The sequence below is a fragment of the Hylobates moloch genome, unplaced genomic scaffold, assembly GCF_009828535.3.
Source record: "Hylobates moloch isolate HMO894 unplaced genomic scaffold, HMol_V3 SCAFFOLD_22, whole genome shotgun sequence".
Lineage (NCBI taxonomy): Eukaryota > Metazoa > Chordata > Mammalia > Primates > Hylobatidae > Hylobates > Hylobates moloch.
This window is the reverse complement of record NW_026652297.1, coordinates 34,614,132-34,635,542: the sequence shown is the minus strand read 5'-3', so window position 1 is coordinate 34,635,542 and position 21,411 is coordinate 34,614,132.

Here is a 21,411-nt window from a genome sequence, read left to right as displayed (position 1 = left end):
ATAGGCTCCACCAACCAGGAAAACGGTCCCAGTTTCTAGGTTTAAGAGTAATCATGGGGGCCAGGTGTAGTGGCTCACACCTGTAATCCTAGCACTTTGGGAGGCTGGGATGGGCAGATCACCTGAGGTCAGGAGTTTGAGACCAGCCGGGCTAACATGGCGAAACCCCATCTCCACAAAAAATATAAAAATTAGCCGGGTATGGTGGCAGGTGCCTGTAATCCCAGCTACTCAGGAGACTGAGGCAGGAGAATTGCTTGAACCCGGGAGGCAGATGTTGCAATCAGCTGAGATTGCACCACTGCACTCCAGCCTAGGCGACAGAGTGAGACTCCTTAAAAAAAAAAAAGAACGATCATGGGAAATAAAGAGAAGAAACGGGCTATAGTATTAGTCTCTGTTCTTGGGATGCCATGTAGTTTTGCCCCTCAGTAGGCAAATATTTATCAAAGGGCTAAAAAAGAGTTACGAGGTTGGGGCCTAGGAGAGCAGTTCTGAAGTGGGACATGGGAAAGTGGGAGAAAGTCAGTGCCCCAGCCTCTTTAACTTACCACATTGCTCAAAGCCCTTTCCCATCATTTATATCACTGCATGAATATATGGGATTAGAGAAAGGATATATATATTATGCTCATTTTACCAGTGAGGACACTGAAGACCAGAAAGGGAACTACCATAGGCAGGCAGTGGATGACAAAGCAGGTGGGACTAGAATTTGGGGCAAAAGGAGGGGCAGGTAGGAGGGAGCACAAAATGGCTCAAAACACCAACCAGCAGCATTACCTCCGCCTATGTCTCTGGGCTGGATCCTGTAGGGAGGAAGTGCTTAAGAGCAGAACTGTACTTTTTGAAGCTTATCCCTTGGTCCTGGTGGTCTGTTGGTTTGATGCATTACTCGTAACCAGAACCAGAAATGTAGAGCCAAAGCTGGTAGAATAACTGCCCACTCCTGAGTGCCTGAAGAGTAGATTTGGGCTTCCTTGATCACTACCTGAGCTGCCGACTCCATGGCAGATGATTAAGGAGGCTACTGCACTCTTCCCTCTTCTTTTTTTCTGATGTAGCAACCCTGTCTGCTTTAAGATTCCTGGTTTCTTTGATCACTGTACAAATCACAAGCTCCTTTGTTTTTCTATTCTCTTTAGTACTTTTATCACCATAATATTCTGATTTTTCTCCCTTGACCCAATACTCTTTTCCTCCCATATTTGACAAAACTCTAAGTTGTACTCTCTAGAAGTCCAGGTACATGATTATCAAACTTCCCTATTTCCTTAGACTGCTTTTTAAAAAAAATTTTAGATTCAGGGGGTACCTGTGCAGGTTTGTTGCATGGACATATTGCATAATGGTGAGGTTTGGGTTTCCAGTATGCTGGTCACCCAAATAGCGAACATTGAGCCCAATTGATAGTTTTTTTAACCTTCACTCCCTCCCACCCTCCTCCCTTTTGCAGTTCCCAGTGTCTATTTTTTCCATCTTTATGTCCATGTATACCCATTATTTAGCTTTTACTCAGAAGTGAGAACATGTGGTATTTGATTTTCTGAGTTATTTCACTTAGGATAATAGTCACCTCCACGCATGTTGCTGCAAAGGACAGGATTTCATTCTTTTTTATGGCTGCATATTTCATGGTGTGTATATATACATTTTTTCTTTATCCAGTCATCCATTGATGGGCACTTAGGTTGATTCCATAGCTTTGTTATTGTGAATAGCGCCATGATAAACATACTAGTACAGGTGTATTTTTTTATGTTATAATTTATTTTTCTGTGGGTAGATGCCCAGTAGTGGGATTGCCGGATTAAATGGTAGTTCTATTTTTAGTAGTTTCAGAAATCTCCATACTGTTTTCCATGGAGGTTGTACTAATTTACATTCTTACCAAATGTGAGGCGTATAAGGATTCCTTTTTCTCAGCATCCACACCAACATCTATTGTTTGTAGACTTTAATAGTAGCCATTCTGAATGGTGTAATCTCATTTTGGTGTTACTTTGTGTTTCTCTGATGATTAGTGATGTTGAGAATTTTTTCATATGCTTGAGGATACTTGTATGTCTTCTTTGATAAAGGTATGTTTATGTCCTTTACCCACTTTTTAATGGGATTGTTTTTTTTTTTTCTTGTTGAATTGTTTGAGTTCATTGTAGATTCTGGATATTAGTCATTTGTTGGAGACATAATTTGTAAACATTTTCTCCCATTCTGTAGGTTGTCTGTGTACTCCATTGATTATTTCTTTTGCTGTGCAGAAGCTTTTTAGTTTAACTAAATCCCATTGGTCTATTTTAATTTTTATTGCATTTGCTTTTGAGGTCTTAGTCATAAACTTTTTGTCTAGCCCAATGTCCAGAAGAGTTTTTCCTTGGTTTTCATCTAGGACTTTTATAGTTACAGGTCTTACATTTAGGTCTTTAATCCATCTTGAGTTACTTGTGTATGTGGTGAAAGATAGGGGTCCAGTTTCACTCTTCTGCATGTGGCTAGCCAATTTTCCCAGCACAATTTGTTTAATAGAGTGTAATTTCCGTATTATTTATTTTTGTCAACTTTGTCAAAGATCAGTTGATTTTAAGTATGTGGCTTTATTTCTGGGTTCTCTATTCTATTCCATTGATCTGTGTATTTACTTTTGTGCCATTACCGTACTGTTTTAGTTACTATAATCTTGCAGTATAATTTGAAGTCAAGTAATGTGCTGCCTCTTGCTTTCTTCTTTTTGCATAGGATTTCTCTGGCTTTTGGGCTCTTTTTTGGTTCCATATGAACTTTAAGCATTGTTTTTTCTAATTCTGAAGAATGCTGTTGGTAATTTTATAGGAATTACATTGAATCTGTAGATTGCTTTGGGCAGTATGGTCATTTTAATGATATTGATTCTTCCAACCCATGAGCATGGGATGTTTTTCTGTTTGTTTGTGTCATCTACAGTTTCTTTCATCAGAGTTTTGCAGTTCTTATTATAGAAATCTTCCACCTCCTTAGTTAAATATATTCCTAGGTATTTAACTTTTTTGTAGCCATTGTAAATAAGATTGCATTTTTGATTTTGTCCTTTGGTTAGATCATTATTGGTGTATAGAAATGCTACTGATTTCTGTATGTTAATTTTGTATCCTGAAACTTTACTGAATTCATTTATCAAATCTATGTTTTTTTTTGGCTGAAGTCTTTAGGGTTTTCTAGATATCATATTATCAGAATTTGACTTTCTGGTTTCCAATTTGGTTGCCTTTTGTTTGTCTCCCTTGCCTGATTATTCTGGTAAGAACTTCCGGTATTCTGTTGAATAAGAATGGTGACAGTGGGCTTCCTTGTCTTGTTCAAGTTCTTAGAGGGAATGTTTTCAACTTTTCCCCATTAACTGTGATTTTGACTGTGAGTTGGTTGTAAATTGCCTTTGTTATGTTGTGGTATTTTCTTTCTGTGCCTAGTTTGTTGTACATTTTTATCATAAAGTGATGCTGACTTTCATCAAATGCATTTTCTGCACCTATTGAGATGATCATATGGTTCTTGCTGCTCATTCTCTTTATGCAATCTATACATTTATTGATTTGTGTATGTTGCACCATCCCTGCATCCTTGGGATAAATCCCACCTAATCATGGTGTATTATCTTTTTGATGTGTGGTTGGATTCAATTTGCTAGTATTTTGTTGAAAATTTTTGTGTCTATATTCATTGGAAATATTGGTCTATAGTTTTCTTTTTTTGTTGTGTCCTTATCTGGTTTTAGTATCAGGGTGATACTGTCTTCACAGAATGAGTTAGGTGAATTCCCTCCTCTTCAATTTTTTCAATAATTTCAAGGGGATTGGTATTAATTCTTTGTATGCTTGGTCGATTTTGGCTGTGAATCCACCTCATCCTGGGCCTTTTGGTTGTTGTTGTTGTTGGGAGTTTTTTTTTTTTAATTTTTTTTTTTAATTACTAATTCAATCTTGCTGCTCATTATTTGTCTGTTCAGGGGTTTTATTTCTTCCTGGTTCAATCTCAGGAGGTTGTATGTTTCTGGGAATTTATACATTTCATCTAGATTTTCTAGTTTGTGAGTGTATTATTGTTCATAATAATCTGATAATATTTTGTATTTCTGTGGTATGTACATTTCTGTGGTATGTTGTAATGTCTCCTTTTTCATTTCTGATTGTGTTAATTGAAATCTTTTCTTTTCTTGGTTAGTCTAGCTAGTGGTTTAACAATTTTGTTTATCTTTTTGAAGAATCAACACAAACGTTGATTCCTTGATTCCTTGATTCTTTTTGGTGTCTTTTGGTGTTTATTTAGTTCTGGTCTGATCTTTGTTTTTTTTTTTAACTTTGGGTTTGTTTTGTTTTTGTTTTCTAGTTCCTTGAGGTATGATATTAGATTGTTAATTTATAATATTTCTGCTTTTATGATGTAGGTGTTAGTGCTATATATTTTCCTGTTAGCACTGCTTTTGCTATATCTCAGAGGTTTAGGTATGTTGTGTTTTCATTTTCATTTATTTCAAAACATTTTAAAATTTTCATGTTAATTTCTTCACTGACCTAGTGATCATTCAGGAGCATGCTCTTTAATTTCTGTGTATTTGTATAGTTTCCAAAGTTTTGGCTGTGCATAGTGGTTCATGCCTGTAATCCCAGCACTTTGGGAGGCCTAGGCAAGAGGATAGCTTGAGCCCAGGAATTTGAGACCAACCTGGGCAACATGGCAAGATCCTGTACCTATTAAAAAAAATTAGCTGAGCATGGTGGTGAGCATCTGTAGCCCCAGCTGCTACTTGGGAGGCTGAGTTGGGAGGATCATTTGATCCTGGAAGGTTAAGGCTGCAGTGAGCCATGATCGTGTCACTGCACTCCAGCCTAGGTGACAGAGTGAGAGCCTGTCTCACAAAAATAGTTCCTATTGGTATTGATTTATAGCATTATTCCACTGTAGTCTGAGAAGATACCTAATATGATTTTGATTTTATTTAATTAATTATTATTTAATTTTTGTTTTTCTTTATTTCTTCTAAAAATAAAACGGGATACATGTGTGGAATGTGCAGGTTTGTTACATAGGTATACATATGCCATGGTGGTTTGGCTGCACCTATTGACCTGTCTTCTAAGTTCCCTTCCCTCACCCCCTACCCCCAACAGGCCCTGGTGTGTGGTGTTCCCCTCTCTGTGTCCATGTGTTCTCATTGTTCAACTCCGATTTGTGAGCGAGAACATGCAGTGTTTGGTTTTTCTGTTCCTGTGTTAGTTTGCTGAGGATGATGGCTCCCAGCTTCATCCATATTCCTGCAAAGGACATGATCTCATTCATTTTTATGGCTGCATAGTATTCCATGGTATATATGTACCACGTTTTCTTTATGCAGTCTATCATTGATGGGCATTTGGGTTGGTTCCATGTCTTTGTTATTGTAAATAGTGCTGAAGTAAATATATGTGTGCATGTGTCTTTATAGTCGAATGATTTATATTGCTTTGGGTGTATACCCAGTAATGGGATTGCTGGATCAAATGGTATTTCTGGTTCTAGATCCTTGAGGAATCACCATACTGTCTTCCACAATGGTTGAATTAATTTACATTCCCACCAACAATGTAAAAGCATTCTTATTTCTCCGCAGCCTTGACAGCATCTATTGCTTTCTGACTTTTTAATAATCGCTATTCTGACTGGTGTGAGATGGTATCTCATTGTGGTTTTGATTTGCATTTCTCTGATGATCAGTGATGTTGAGCTTTCTTCATGTTTGTTGGCTGCATAAATGTTTTCTTTTGAGAAGTGTCTGTTCATATTTTTTGCCCACTTTCTGATGGAGTTGTTTTTTTTTTCTTGTAAACTCGTTTAAGTTCCTTGTAAATTCTGGATATTAGAACTTTGTCAGATGGATAGATTGCAAAATTTTTCTCCCATTCCATAGGTTGCCGGTTCACTCTGATGATAGTTTCTTTTGCTGTGTAGAAGTTCTTTAGTTTAATTAGATCCCATTTGTCAATTTTGGCTTTTGTTGCAATTGCTTTCAACATTTTTGTCTTGAAGTCTTTGCCCATGCCTATGTTCTGAATGGTATTGCCTAGGTTTTCTTCTAGGGTTTTTATGATTTTGCATTTTACATTTAAGTCTTTAATCCATCTTGAGTTAATTTTTGTATAGGGTATGAGGAAGGAGTCCAGTTTCAGTTTTCTGCATATGGCTAGCTAGTTTTCCCAGCAGCATTTACTGAATAGGAGATCGTTTCCCCATTGCTTGTTTTTGTCAAGTTTGTCAAAGATTAGTTGGTTATAGATGTGTGGTGTTGTTTCTGAGGTCTCTTTCTGTTCCATTGGTCTATATATCTGTTTTAGTACTAGTACCATGCTGTTGTAGTATAGTTTGAAGTCAGGTAGTGTGATGCCTCCAGCTTTGTTCTTTTTTGCTTAGGATCATCTTGGCTCTATGGGGTCTTCTCTGATTCCATATGAAACTTAAAATCATTTTTCCAAATTCTGTGAAGAACGTCAATGGTACTTTGATGGGAATAGCATTGAATCTATAAATTACTTTGGGCAGTATGGCCATTTTCATGATATTGATTCTTCCTATCCATGAGGATGGAATGTTTTTCCATTTGTTTGTGCCCTCTCTTATTTCCTTGAGCAGTGGTTTGTAGTTCTCCTTGAAGAGGTCCTTCACATCTCTTCTTACCTGTGTTCTTAGGTATTTTATTCTCTTTGTAGCAATGGCAAATGGGAGTTTATTCATGATTTGGCTCTCTGCTTGTTTATTGTTGGAGTAAAGGAGTACTTGTGATTTTTGCACATGCTTTTGTATCCTTAGACTTTGTTGAAGTTGCTTATCAGTTTAAGGAGTTTGGGCTGAGATGATGGGGTTTTCTAGATATAAAACCATGTCATCTGCAAACAGAGACAATTTAACTTCATCTCTTCCTAATTGAATACTTTTCATTTCTTTCTCATGCCTGGTTGCCCTAGCCAGAACTTCCAATACTATATTGAATAGGAGTGTTGGGAGAGGGCCTCCTTGTCTTGTTCTGGTTTTCAAAGGGAATGCTTCCAGCTTTTGCCCATTCAATATGATATTGGCTGCAGGTTTGTCATAAATAGCTCTTATTATTTTGAGATATGTTCCATAAATACCTAGTTTATTGAGAGTTTTTAACATTAAGGGATGTTGAATTTTATCCAGGGCCTTTTCTGTATCTCTTGAGATAATCATGTGGTTTTTGTCATTGGTTTTGTTTATGTGATGGATTACGTTTATTGAATTGTATATGTTGAACCAGACTTGCATCCCATGGATGAAGCCAACTTGATCACGGTGGGTAAGTTTTTTGATGTGCTACTGGATACGGTTTGCCAGTATTTTACTGAGGATTTTTGCATTGATGTTCATCAGGGATGTTGGCCTGAAGTTTTCTTTTTTTGTAGTGTCTCTTCCCAGTTTTGGTATCAGAATGATGTTGGCTTCATAAAATGAGTTGGAGTGGAGTCTCTCCTTTTCAATTTTTTGGAATAGTTTCAGAAGGAATGGTACTAGCTCCTCTTTGTACTTCTGGTAGCATTCAGCTGTGAATCCATTTGGTCCTGGGCTTTTTTTGGTTGATAGGCTATTAATTACTGCCTCAATCTCGGAGCTTGTTATATGTCTATTCAGGGATTTGATTTCTTCCCGGTTTAGTCTTGGGAGTGTGTATGTGTTCAGGAATTTATCTATTTCTTCTAGATTTCTATTTTATTTGTGTTGAGGTGTTTGTAGTATTCTCTGATAGTAGGTTGTATTTCTATGGGGTCAGTAGTGATGTCTCCTTTATAATTTTTTATTGTGTCTATTTGATTCTTCTTTCTTTTCTTCTTTATAAGTCTAGCTAGTGGTCTATCTATTTTGTTATTTTTTTTCAAAAAACCAGCTCCTGGGTTCATGGATTTTTTGGGGGGGCTTTTCATGTCTTTATCTTCTTCAATTCTTCTCTGATCTTATTTATTGTCTTCTGCTAGCTTTTGGATTAGTTTGCTCTTGCCTCTCCAGCTCTTTTAATTGTGATGTTAGGGTGTCGATTTGAGATCTTTCTAGCTTTCTGATGTGGGCATTTAGTGCTATAAATTTCACTCTTAACATTGCTTTATCTGTGTCCCAGAGATTCTGGTACATTGTCTCTTTGTTCTCATTGGTTACAAAGAACTTCTTGATTTCTGCCTTAATTTCCTTATTTACCCAAGAGTCATTCAGAAGCAGGTTGTTCATTTCTATGTTATTGTGTGGTTTTGAGTGAGTTTCTTAATCCTGAGTTCTAATTTGATTGCACTGTGGTCTGAGAGACTGTTTGCTATGATTTCTCCCATAACCCAGGTTCTGTTGTGTTGCCATTTGATTCCTTTCTCTTCCTCCCTTGTGTGATTGCTTTATAAAAACTGTGAGTTTTGCCGGGCGCGGTGGCTCACGCTTGTAATCCCAGCACTTTGGGAGGCCGAGGCGGGCGAATCACGAGGTCAGGAGATCGAGACCACGGTGAAACCCCGTCTCTACTAAAAAATATAAAAAATTAGCCGGGCGTGGTGGCGGGTGCCTGTAGTCCCAGCTACTCGGAGAGGCTGAGGCAGGAGAATGGCGTGAACCCGGGAGGCGGAGCTTGCAGTGAGCCGAGATTGCACCACTGAACTCCAGCCTGGGTGACAGAGCGAGACTCCGTCTCAAAAAAAAAAAAAGAAAAAAAAAAAACAAAAACAAAAACTGTGAGTTTTGTATTTCTATATGTTTTTGTGATGGTGAATATCAACCTTTTGTTTCCATGCTTAAGACACCTTTGAACATTTCCTGTAGGGCTGGTCTAGTGGTAACAAATTCCCTCAGCATTTGTTTGTCTGGGAAATACTTTATTTCTTCTTCATTGGTGAAGCTTATCTTGGTAGGATATAAAATTCTTGGCTGACAGTATTTTTTTTCTTCCAGCATTTTGAAAATGCCATCTCGTTCTCTTCTGGCCTGTAAGATTTCTGCTGAAAAGGTATGCTGCCAATCTGATGGGGTTTACTTTATAGAATACTAGAAGCTTTTCTCTTGGCTAATTTTAAAATCTTTCTTTCATGTTGACTTTAGATAGTCCGAGTATAATATATAGTGGTGAAGTCCTTTTTGCAATGTATCTATCTGGAATTAGCTGGGACTCTTATATCTGAATGTCTGACTCTTTTGCTAGACTTGGGAAGTTTTCATTGATTATTTTCTTAAATGAGTTTTCTAAACTTTTTGTTTTATCTTCCCCCTTGGGAATACCAATAATTTGTAAGTTTGGTTGGCTTAGGTAGTCCCAGACATCTCAAAGGCTTTGTTGATTCTTTTATTTTTTTTTTCCTTATTTTTGTCTGACTGGTTGATATCAAAAAACCTGTCTTTAAGTTCTAAGATTCTTTCTTCTGCTTGGTGTAGTCTGCTATTGAAGTTTTTGAATGTATTTTGTATTTTCTTCACTGGATATTTTAGTTCCAAAATTTTTTTTTAAAGATATCTTTTTGGTAAATTTCTCATTATATCCTGAATTGGTTTTCTAGTTTCTTTGTATTGATTTTCAGATTTCTATTGCATCTCACTTAGCTTCTTAATAATCACTATTTTAAATTCTTTATCTGGATTTTTGAGGAATTATTTTATTGGAATTTGTTGCTGAAAAGCTGTTGTGATCCTTTCGTGGTATCAGATTTCCCTGCTTTTTCATGTTTTCTGTGTCCTTTCATTGGCATCTGCACATCTAATGTAGCAGTTCCTTGTTCCAGTTTTTTGAAGTTGCTTTTGTAGGGGAAAATTTCTCCTAAAGATGTATGTACGTTGTTGGTTGAGTAGGATATTTTGGCTTTGATTTTGGGTACCTCCAATAGTGTGATTTTTAAAAATGACTTCTTTGGTAGTGCGTAGGGTGAGTGATATCTGTTATTCCTTGGTGGCTTAGGATATAATTATCATCTTAGGTTGTGGCGAAGTTTTGTTGGAAACTTAGATGCTAACTGAGCCAGTCTTTAGGCCCCAGTAGTTGCAGCAGTGGAGTGAACGTTCCTGTTTTAAGCTCCAGAGCAGCATAAACTGGCTTTGTTGTTAGTGGGTCTTGAAGGGCTAATCCTTGGGCCTCTATGTGGCTCGCTTAGAAGCTAGTAGTGGGAGTGGTGTTTCATGTGTGTGGGTGAATTTTCAGGCCCCTGGGCATCTGGTATGGTGTGGGCGATGGCAGTAGTGGTGGTGGAGCAACCCACTGGTACTCAAGTAGTCCATGTTGGTGTTCCTACCAGCTGTGATAGGTTGGGTGGGCTAGTCCCTGGTTCCACAGCCACTCATAGTAGGGCGGTGTGTATTGTGCTAAGTGTGTTTAGGAAAGCTTGGTCTTCTCTGTCCTTCCCCTGGCTGGGTGTTGGCTACAGCCACATCTCCTTGAACTCAGCCTGAATGTGCATCACAACCCACAGTTAAACCCTCAAAATTATGCCAGTTCTGGGCTTGTGACCAGAGAGGGCAGGGCCCTCAGCCCTCCCTCAGGTAACCAGCATAGATAAGAAGCTGTGGGGAATGTGGTCCACTTAGTCTTAATCTCACAGCAGCATGTAGCAGGATGGTGAGTATTGTCCTAGGTATGCATGCATAGGATAGCCTTGTTCCCTGTTCATTCTTGGCTGGTTGGCAGCTGCAGTAATTCAGCCTGAACTCAGCCTGAGATCAGGGCACAGCCCAGTGTTAAACTCTCAAAATGGTGCCTTGGGGCTGAGACCAGACAGGGCAAGCTCCCTTCAAGCAAGCAGCATGGGCAAGAAGTTGTGGGGAGTGCGATCCACTCACGTCTCAGTCGCAACAGCAGCCTGCAGCAGGGCAGCAGGGACCTTTCCAGGGATGCATGGAAGTGCCTGGTCTCCCCTGTCTCTCCTTGGAACAATGCGATGGCAGCAGCCGTGTCTGTAGATCTCTGGTATCTAGGCCTCAAAATGGCACCAAGCTGAGGCTGTGTGGATACCTGTGAGATTCCATGTGGGTTCCCTTTATGGAGCAACATCTCTGTGCAATTGTTAGGTAGCTTTTTATGTCAAACACAAGGGCTTAGTGGGTCAAGGGTTTTTTCCATAGCCAAGATGGTAAAAGCCAAGACCTGGGAGTTTCTCTTTTGCTGTTTCCCTGCATCCAGGAGCCTCTCCTCACTCTCAATCAGTCCTCAGTTGGGAAAGCTGTCTCAAACCCTCTCCTTACTTATTTCTGGTGCTTCTTGTCTCTTCTCTAGTGAACCCTAGATGATCTCTTCAAAATGTCAGTATCTTTAGGTTCCTCTCCATGGAAGAGGCACATGCTACCTGTTAGTAGTGAGCCATTTTGATCTCTCTCCCTACTTCACCTTTCTGAGACCTGTAACGGAGAAAATAATAAAGGCTAACTGAACCAAACATGTAAAACAAATAGCAAAGTAAATCCTCCCTGGGTTAATGCCATGGAAAACTGGGAAAATATTTCAGACTCTCTCCACTACATCTCAAAGCCTGTAGGCATTATTGGGCAGCATGAGAAATTTCATTTAGTAAGAAACCAGCGCACCCTTCCTAGAGTGTTGGTGGGATGGTCTCCTATGGAGGCCACTGGCAGCTTCCCCTCAGCTTTATGAACTGTGTGAGAAGCCAGGTAAATGAACACCTTGAATAGAAAACAGGCAGGCATCTTGCATATTGTTTTAATTTGTCATTCGACAATGTTCCTGGACAGAATTGTTCCCTTCTGGATTCAGGGGTGGGTGTTTGATTTCACTGTGTCTGTGTTTCATGATAGATTCTGAGTCCACAGTATCAGCATCTAAACTGGACTCTGGACTCTGCAGACTTTGGATCTGCTGGCCTCCACAACTGTGTGATACAATTCCTTAAAATCTTTTTCTTTTCTCTCTCTCTCTTTCTTTCTTTCTTTCTTTCTTTCTTTCTTTCTTTCTTTCTTTCTTTCTTTCTTTCTCTCTCTCTCTCTCTCTCTCTCTCTCTCTCTCTCTCTCTCTCTCCCTCCCTCCCTCCCTCCTTCCCTCCCTCCCTTCCTTCCTTCCTTCCCGAGGCAGGAGAATTGCTTGAACCCAGGAGGCAGAGGTTGCAGTGAGCCGAGGTTGCATCACTGCACTCCAGCCTGGCAACAGAGACAGACTCCGTCTCAAAAAAAAAAATTCAGAATTAACTTTCCAGAGACAGGATTGTAGTAGAAGGAGGGCATATGGAAATGGTAAAAATCTTAGTGGCTTTTATGATGGTGATAATAATTGTATTACATAGGCAAAAGTAAGAATTTTGGGATGTACCATGCTTTAATAAGAGTCTTTGAGACAGACCTACGTGAATCTTTCTGAGCAAAGAATTACAATAAAATGAAACAAGCATCCCTATTTTCTGAGTAAAAGGAAAAGAGAAAAGGCTGAATTAGCTTCTCATTCCATCCAAGTACCCCTTAAGCAGTTTTTGTCAAGCATCTGCAAGTTGACATAAGGTTGATCCGTTCAATCTGGTTCTAAATTGTTCTGTTAAATGCTAGACAACTTTTGTCACAGAAGCTGCCCCCACCTCCTTCAGGATGATTGTCTATAATTAAGGAGGAAACCAGAAAATAATGATAGGGCTCTCTTTTGCCTTTCTAATGGCTTTCTTATTAAGCATGTCTGAAAAAGCTACTGAGATGTTGATTTCCTACATAACCAAAAGAAGTCAGCCATTATATAATTACTTCTTTTTAAAAACTACAAAGGGAAATGTGTCACAAATGCTTTCAATGGGCTAAAGACACCATGAAGCACAATGAAAAAAAAATTCTCTCCAACAACAAAAAAGCAGTGAATAAATTAGTCATTAAAGAAACGTTTTTGGGAACTCTTCTGAGGTGCCAGTTGCATATCACCCATGGGGTGATCTTTGAGGTTTGATTGTGGCAGGAAAAGCAAAACAGGAAGGAGGGAATGTGGAAGAGGGCAGTAGGGCTGTGGGTGGTATAATGCTATTTGTGCCTTTTAATGGTAAAAACAGTCCTCACATTTTCTCTATTGGAGGAGATCAAGATGCTCACAGGCTGAGACTTGATGTGGATCCCTGGTGCCATTGCTTGGAAAGTGGCAAGGTCCATGTTCCCAGTGCCCCTTGACTACCAGCTTAATTCCTATACTGAGTGCTCAAGGGACAGTGAAAAATACCTGGTAGGAGGGATTCTCTTCTCCCTTTGCTGCCTTCCTTTCTCTCCCTTTTTCTTCCCCCCAGACAGAATAAAGAGAGAGACTGTTAGGATAATTACCCATCAAAGTCACTCAGTGAAAGTGGGCCAATATTAGAAGAACATGGTTTGTCTGTCTTATAGGCGTTTATTCTGTAGGGTGGAGGGGCCTATAGAATCCACAGGTTATTTTAGGCCAAGGCCACACACTATAAATGGCTGGGGATTCATTTCCAAATTCTGCTGTAATTTCCTCTTTGGTGACCTGGGCTTCTCTTCTTCTTTCTCTAGAATCCCACTGAGTGCTTTCAGGTTGGGGCTGACTCCATGCTAAGTAAAGGAGAGGTGATCAAGAAGAGCTTTTATGCTGACCCAATATACGCATCACCCTTTTATATAGCAGCTCCATTTTGTTCTTGGATTTCGTTTTATGCTTTACTTGTAAAGAGCTGCTCCTCTTTGAAGGTGGGCTGATGAACAGGGTGGAAATAAGCTTGGAATGGTATCAAGAAGTGAGAGTGTGTGGCTAGTGATTGTCTTGAAACATCTTGTTAGCATCTCAGATCACACTGTCATAGAAAGAGCCTGAACTGAGAGACCTGGATTTTAGTCCTAGGACAAGCCATTAAACCCCCTCAAATCTCAATTTATTCATCCATAAAATGAGAGGGGGGAGGATTACATTTTTTAATATTTTAAATTTCTTGGAATTAAAAGTAGTTTGCATGAATTACCTGTGTCAATTATATAATAATAGGATATTAGAATCAGAAGAACATGTAGAGGTCACTAGAGATCCTAATGTCCTGTGCAATAAAGTTATTTTCTTTGCAATATCCCTAATAGGTGATCATCCAACATTAATTTGAATATTCCTGGTACAAGGAGCACATTGCCTCACAAGTGAGCCATTTCAATTTTTTAAACAACCCAATTATATGACAAAATAAGCCTCCTTGTAATATTTAGTTATTGGTCTAATTCTTGCTGTTTTAGGGGCCCCGTTTGTGAGGGTTAATTTTATGTATGAACTTGACTAGGCCAGGTACCCAGATATTTGGTCAAACACCAGTCTAGATGTTGCTGTGAAGGTATTTTTAGAAGAGATCAACACTTACATCAGTAGATTTTAAGTAATGCAGGTTACCCCCTCATAATGTGGGTGGGCCTCATCCAATCAGTTGAAGGCCTTAGGAAAATAAAGACAGATCCTTCAAGGAACGGGGAACTCTGCCTTAAGACAGTCCTCAGACTGTAGCTTTAAAATTAACTCTTCCCTGGGTCTCCGGCTCACTGGCCTACCCTGAAAACTTTAGACTTGTTGGCCTCCACAATTGTGTGATTCAATTCCTGAAAAATAAATCTGTATGTATGTATGTATGTATCTATCTCTCTATAACTATCATCTCCTATTGGCTGTGTCTCTCTGGAAAACCCTGATTAAAGTACCTACTACAATACTACAATACTACCTAGTGCAATACAATACTACAATACATCAGGCCTTCAAATATTTAAAGAAAGTATTCATATCAGCCCATGTGAAGTTGGGTCCTGAGAATAGGTGGTTTAATGGAGCTTTTTCTAGGCAAAGAAAAGCAAACTTACCTCTGGATTCATGGGCTGAAGGGACACGGGCAACAACAAAATGCCAAGAGATAAATGAGAAAATAAAGAATGCAAAGTGCTGAAGGTATTAGCAGAAAGCTTTGCACCTACCAGATCCTCCTTTAATGAGAGCTGTTATGATGAATAAAGACATGCCAAGGCCAGGACAGACAATACAGTCATCCCCACCAGTGTCCTCTAACATTTGTAGAGTTTGTTGGTCTATCACAATATTTGCTTTCACGCTTGGGAGATAATTGGCACTTAGCTGTTACAGCAGCAGCAGTAGGGGAAAAAACACACACACACACGGGGAAGGGGATAGGTCTGGTTTTCATCTGCTGGATCCGGCACATTCCTATGTGAATGAAAAATAACAGCTATGGATGGCTCAGTGCCTGGACATCTGTCGTCACCCTGTCTGGTAGCTGCGCTTTCTTCCTTAACCATGAATGAGGTGACTGTGGGGGGAATGGAAAATCTTTGCAATGTGGGAGCCAAGGACAGTGTTCCTGAGGCAGCACTGAAATTTGCTGCAGTCTGATTCTTCGTGTGGGAGCTTACTGTTGAATGCTTGTACTAGGAAGGGGAGCTGTGGCTGCTTTTCCTTGGGCTCCCATGATGGGCTTCTCTGGCCCCAGTTGAATCTGCAGTACCAACACTCTGAGAATCTTACAGAAACAAAATGGAAATAAACATCTTACAAGCCCACCACCCAAGCGTAACTGTTTTTATTTTTATTTTTTTTCAGTTTTCACCCACCTGCCAGCATCCTTTAGCATCATTATAATCAGTGTGTGAATAGAATTTTGTATAATATATATTGTTTTCACTTAAAATTTTATGATAAACATGTTCTTACATTGTTTCTCTTCATCAGCACTATTTTATAGTTGTGGTATTATTTCAGAGCGGATGTACTGTGGTTAAGTTCACCCTCCCTCATTGTTAAACATTTCCAATACTTGTTATAAAAAAACCTTACAATGAATAACTTTTTGGGCATAGCTTCTTTCCTCTTTTGAATAACTTCCTTCAGAATTTCCAGAGAATGAGTCAAGAGATGTGAGTATTTTTATGTCTTGATATAGATTGCTGTATTGTTTCCCAAAAGGGTTTGTATTGGTATAAATTACCAAAAACAAGGTGCAAATAGGTCACTCTGCCAGAATATTCCCAGATTGGGTATTAATTATAGTGAATATAAAATGATATGATAGTGTAGTTTTATTTTCATTTTTTAAAAAATTTACAAGGGTAATCTTTTTTTGTGTATTACTTCCCAATTACATTTCTTCTTGTGTGTATTGTTTGTGCCTGCTAGAGTCTATTGGGGTACTGATTTTTACAAATTAATTTGAATGAGCTCTTCCCAAGTTGGGATCAATAGAAATATTTTTCTAATCTATTATTTTAATTTTTAGTTTTATTATTTCCTTTTGTGTAAAAGGTGAATTTTTTATCTTAATGGGCTTTCCAATTGTTTTCATTGTCTTACTAAGAAAAACCCTTTAATCAACCCTGTGTTATCTTGTACTTGTTTTTTGTTTTCATTTGTGACTTGAACTTGGTAGAATATTGCCTAATTTCTGAGAACATTTTGATATTCAAGTTTAGTTCTGGTTCAAAATGGTTCTGGTTCCTCCAAACACAGTCAACCAACAACAAAAAATTCAAAAATAAGCTTTGGCTCATTTTATTATTCAGAATATGCAATTAATAGTTCCATTTCTGCATAGAAGTATGGTTCATTCCTATTTTTTGTTAAAGTCCTTGAACAGCTTTAGTATCTTTCATATGTGCTCCATATGTATTCTCTAGTAGGGGGAAAAAGCCTTTGAAGGCAGGGTTTATGTACTCAATTTACTTGCTGTGGTGCCCTCTCCTCAGTCGGAGTAATTTTTAGCTTGTGTGTCTTCCTGGCTGTGTTGCCTGGGATGCCCTTTACCCTGGTTACCATCTGGATCAAGGCCTGTCATGAGCAACCATTGGTGTAAGGCTTATATTCTGACCAGTTGGTTTGTGGCTTGCCTGCCTCCCTCCCACATAGCAGCTGTGAGGTTGGACAGGAACTCTGTCGTCATTTGGTGGGCTTGCATATGGCTCTCCTCTGCTCTCTCTTCTGGGTTAAGGCCAAGACCCTGCCATTCACAGGAGAGGCTGTGGTTAATTTGCAAGTGGGATCCAGAACGGGAGGCTGAGAAACGCTGTCCTATGGTGCATCGGCTCACCATAGCTCTGTAATAAGTGGTGTTTGACCATTTATTTACAATCTGGAGATTCTTTTATGGCTTAGCCTGGAGGCTGCCTTAGAATGGAAGCCATCCTCATGGGGTTAACAGGAATTCTGGACAGACATAGAGTTATAATTAAGCATTAATCAGGCTGCACTTTGACCCACTTCCTTGTGACCAAAAGTCACTAGATACTGACTGTTTGCATCCCCATTTTTCCTATAGATAGGATCGCTGATGTTAGCATCATAAGACTTTGGTTTAAGAATTGATTAAGATGTTTTTCAGTTCTTGAATTCCAGGGAGACAACTGATGCCAATCAATTTGAAGACCCCCACAGGGGAACGAATGGAATCAGCATGAGAATACAGTTTCTTCTTTTCTCTGTCTTGACTTCACCATGCACTCTGACCAATCAATGATCTCCATGCTTCAGCCCACTCCAGACCCCTTACAAACCCTAGCCCAAAACTCCTCAGGGAGATGAATTTGAGGTTCCCTGCCATATCCTCATTTGGTGGTCCTGTGAGTAAACCTTTTCCTCTGCTGTCCCAGTGTCTCAACGTATTGACTTGCTGCAGACATTGGGCAACAGACCTCTTATCGTAACAGAACCCAACAGTACAAGGACAGAGCAAGGCAGAAGGAGCTGTAGCTCAGACTGAGAACAGGTTCCCCAGATAGTTCAGCAGTTCAGGTTAAAGTGTCCAGAGACTGTAGCCAGCAAGGGCCCAGCCCAGGCTGGAGGTAGTGCCTAACACCTCGTGGGTGAAGACAAAGTCTCTGGGTTCTTTGGTATAAAATTATGTCTTTGACAGATAAGTTACTGAGTTATGGTTCTTGGCTCTGGGAAATGAGGACAAGGGACATCTAGATGAACGATGATTCAAGGTACTGTAATCGTCTGACAGGGTTGATCTTCTCATGGAATATCTTAATGGTGTTCTCTGTATTTCCTGAATTTGCATGTTGGCCTGTCTTGCTAGGTTGGGGAAGTTCTCTTGGATAATATCCTGAAGTGTGTTTTCCATCTTATTTCCACTTTTCCCGTCTCCCTCTACTCCAATCAATCGTAGGTTCGGTCTTTTTATTAAGTCCCATATTTCTTGGAGGCTTTGTTTATTCCTTTTCATTCTTTTTTCTCTATTCTTGTCTGCATGTCTTATTTCAGTAAGGTGGTCTTCAAACTCTGATATCCTTCTGCTTGGTTGATTTGGCTGTTGATACTTGTGTATGCAAGTTCTTGCGCTGTGTTTTTCAGCTCCATCAGGTCATTTATGTTCCTCTCTAAACTGGCTATTGTAGTTAGCAATTCCTCTAATCTTTTATCGAGGTTGGTAGCTTCTTTGCATTGGGTTAGAACATGCTCCTTTAGCTCATAGTAGTTTTTTTATTACCCATCTTCTGAAGCCTACTTCTGTCAGTTCATCCATCTGATCCTCTGTCCAGTCCTGCACTCTTGATGGAGAGACATTGTGATCATTTGGAGAACAGGCACTCTAGCCTTTTGGGTTTTCAGCATTTTTTCGTTGATTCTTTCTCATCTTCGTGAGTTGGTCTAGTTTCGGTCTTTGAGGCTGCTGACCTTTAGATGGGGTTTTTGTGGGGGCTTTGTTGTTGTTGTTGATGCTGTTGTTGTCGCTTTCTGATTGTTTTTCTTTCAGTAGTCAGGTCCCTCTTCTGTAGGGCTGCTGCAGTTTGCTGGGGCTTTACTTCAGGCCCTATTCATCCGTTTCGCTCCCATGCCTTGAGATGTCATTTAAGGAGGCACCTCCCTTGGCTGTGGGGAGGGGCTTCCCCTTCCCTGCCTGGCTCTCAGGTGGGCCGCCACACCACACTGTTCTTCCTTCTGGGTCATGCCCCCCCTTCTAGTCAATTTTGATGAGAGAACCTGGATACCTTGGTTGCTGGTGAATGATTCACACACTTATTATGGTTTTTTTGATGAGAACCCTCCAATCGCTGCTGCTTCTTGTCGGCCATCTTGGTCCCGCCCCCTAGAGTATTTTTTTTATAGTAGCAGGAACAGAATGAGATGGGGTCTTGCCCTGCTTCTCTGCCATGGCGTCGGTCTTGCTCATCTGCTCAGTAGAACGTTTTTGTTTTTGTTTTTATTTTTTTTAGTAGAGACTCTGAGTCACTCCTGGGGAAGCATTTCAGCTCTGGGCTTCCTAGAGGAGGCTTCAAGACCTGCTCTTTCTCCTAGACTGGATATTATGTACCTTCTATTACTCCCACGATATTCTGCATAATTTTTTCTTTCTTTCTTTCTTTTTGTTTTTAGACAGAGTCCTGCTATGTCACTCATGCTGGGGTACAGGGACACAATCTCGGCTCACTGCAACCTCTGCCTCCCAGGCTCAAGCCATCCTCCCACCTCAGCCTCTTGAGTAGTTGGGACCACAGGTGTGTGCCACCATGCCTGGCTAATGTTTTTGTATTTTTGATAGAGATGAGGTTTCACCATGTTGTCCAGGTTGGTCTCAAACTCCCGAGCACAAGTGATCCACCTGCCTCTGCTTTCCAAAGTGATGGGATTACAGGCGTGAGCCACTGTGCCCACCCCTTTGCAGATTTCTAACATCATTCTTAATGCAGTTTTTATCATCATCATGATCATCATCATGATACAGTTTTCAAAGCAGTGTTTATACACTATTTCTAACATACAAGAAAAGCAGAAAAATAATATATCATATACCAATGTACTTGCCATTTAGATTTTCCAAATGTCAATATTCTTTTTATTAAGTTTTATAAAGGAATAAAACATTACAAATACAGCTGATGTCCCACCTTTCCATCACATTCTGCTCCCTCTGTCTTTGGGCAGAAGTAAGCTAATAATAATTCAGGATGTTAATCTCTGGAGTGTGTGTTCTTGGAGTGCAGCACTATATCTTATTCATCTGGAATTTTTAGCTAATAGCAGTGCCTGACCCTAGAACAGATAAATAAATATTCAAACAATTAAAGAATAAATGAATGAAAGGGATTGTTTTTTATAATAATAATAAAAATTTTTATCCTTTGCCATATCTAACAGGAGCTCTGTAAATGTTTGATGAGTTTGGGAATTAATAAAAAAGTTTTAGTCTCTTACTGAGAATAATTTGCCCTTAGCTCTTAAAAAAACTCATGTTTTGGCATCTTTAGACTTTGTGTACAATGTAATTTTTAGGCTTCATATGCAAAATATGCAATGTAGAAACATGATCTACCTTAAGAAACTTACAATGCATGTAGAATTAATTTCAGACACAAGAAAGAAAAGATGTGTGATTGCATGAGGTGTATTAAGAAAGAAGTCAACTAAATTAATGTCACTAGAAACTCTTCACATTTGATTTGAGTGGAAAATATTCTAGACCACCAGTTCACAGAAGCTCTTGTCAAGAAATGCCAGCCCCAATAACCTGATGCACATGGAGGTAACACACACACACACACACACACACGCACACACACCCTCTGTTCGTTTGTGTCTCTTCTTCACTATGCAGGTCCATGAAATCTCCTGGGGACTGTGAAAAAATTGGATGGCTAGTGTGCAAAACACCAGTCCCCAACAATTTTGGTACCAGGGACTCGTTTCATGGAAGATAATTTTTCCATGGACCTAGGCAGGGGGTGGGGGTGTGGGGATGGATTGGGGATGATTCAAGCGCATTACATTTATTGTGCACTTTATTTCTATTATTATTACATTGTAATATATGATGAAATAATTATACAGCTCACCATAATGTAGAATCAGTGGAAGCCCTGAGCTTGTTTTCCTGCAACTAGACGGTCCCATCTGAGGGTGATGAGAGATAGTGATAGATTATCAGGCATTAGATTCTCATAAGGAGTGCACAATCTAGATCCCTCACATACACAGTTCACAATAGGGTTTGTGCTCCTATGAGAATTTAATGCAACCATTGATCTGACAGGAGGTAGAGCTCAGGTGATAAAGCAAGTGGTGGGAGCAGCTGTAAATACAGATGAAGTTTTGCTCCCTTTCCTGCCATTCACCTCCTGCTGTGCTGCCTAGTTCCTAACAGGCCACAGACTGGTACTAGTTTGTGGCCTGGGGGTTGCAGACCCCTGGTGTAGAAGAACTAGAATTTTAGCTCTTGTTATAGGAAGCTTCTCATGGTAAGTTAATACAACCAACCACACAGCAGGCACATTTTTTTTTTCCCCTGTGGGACACTAGCAATCTCTTCCATGTTTCCATGTCTTCTTAACCACCTGTTTCCTTGTTGGAAGGATATTGATGTTTCCACACAGATTTGGAGTAAAAAGCTTGGTTTTATTCATTTTCCCCTCTGAATTAGGGAAGCTTTTCAAAATGAACATACTGAACAGCAAATTATCATCCCATTAAGCGCTTAA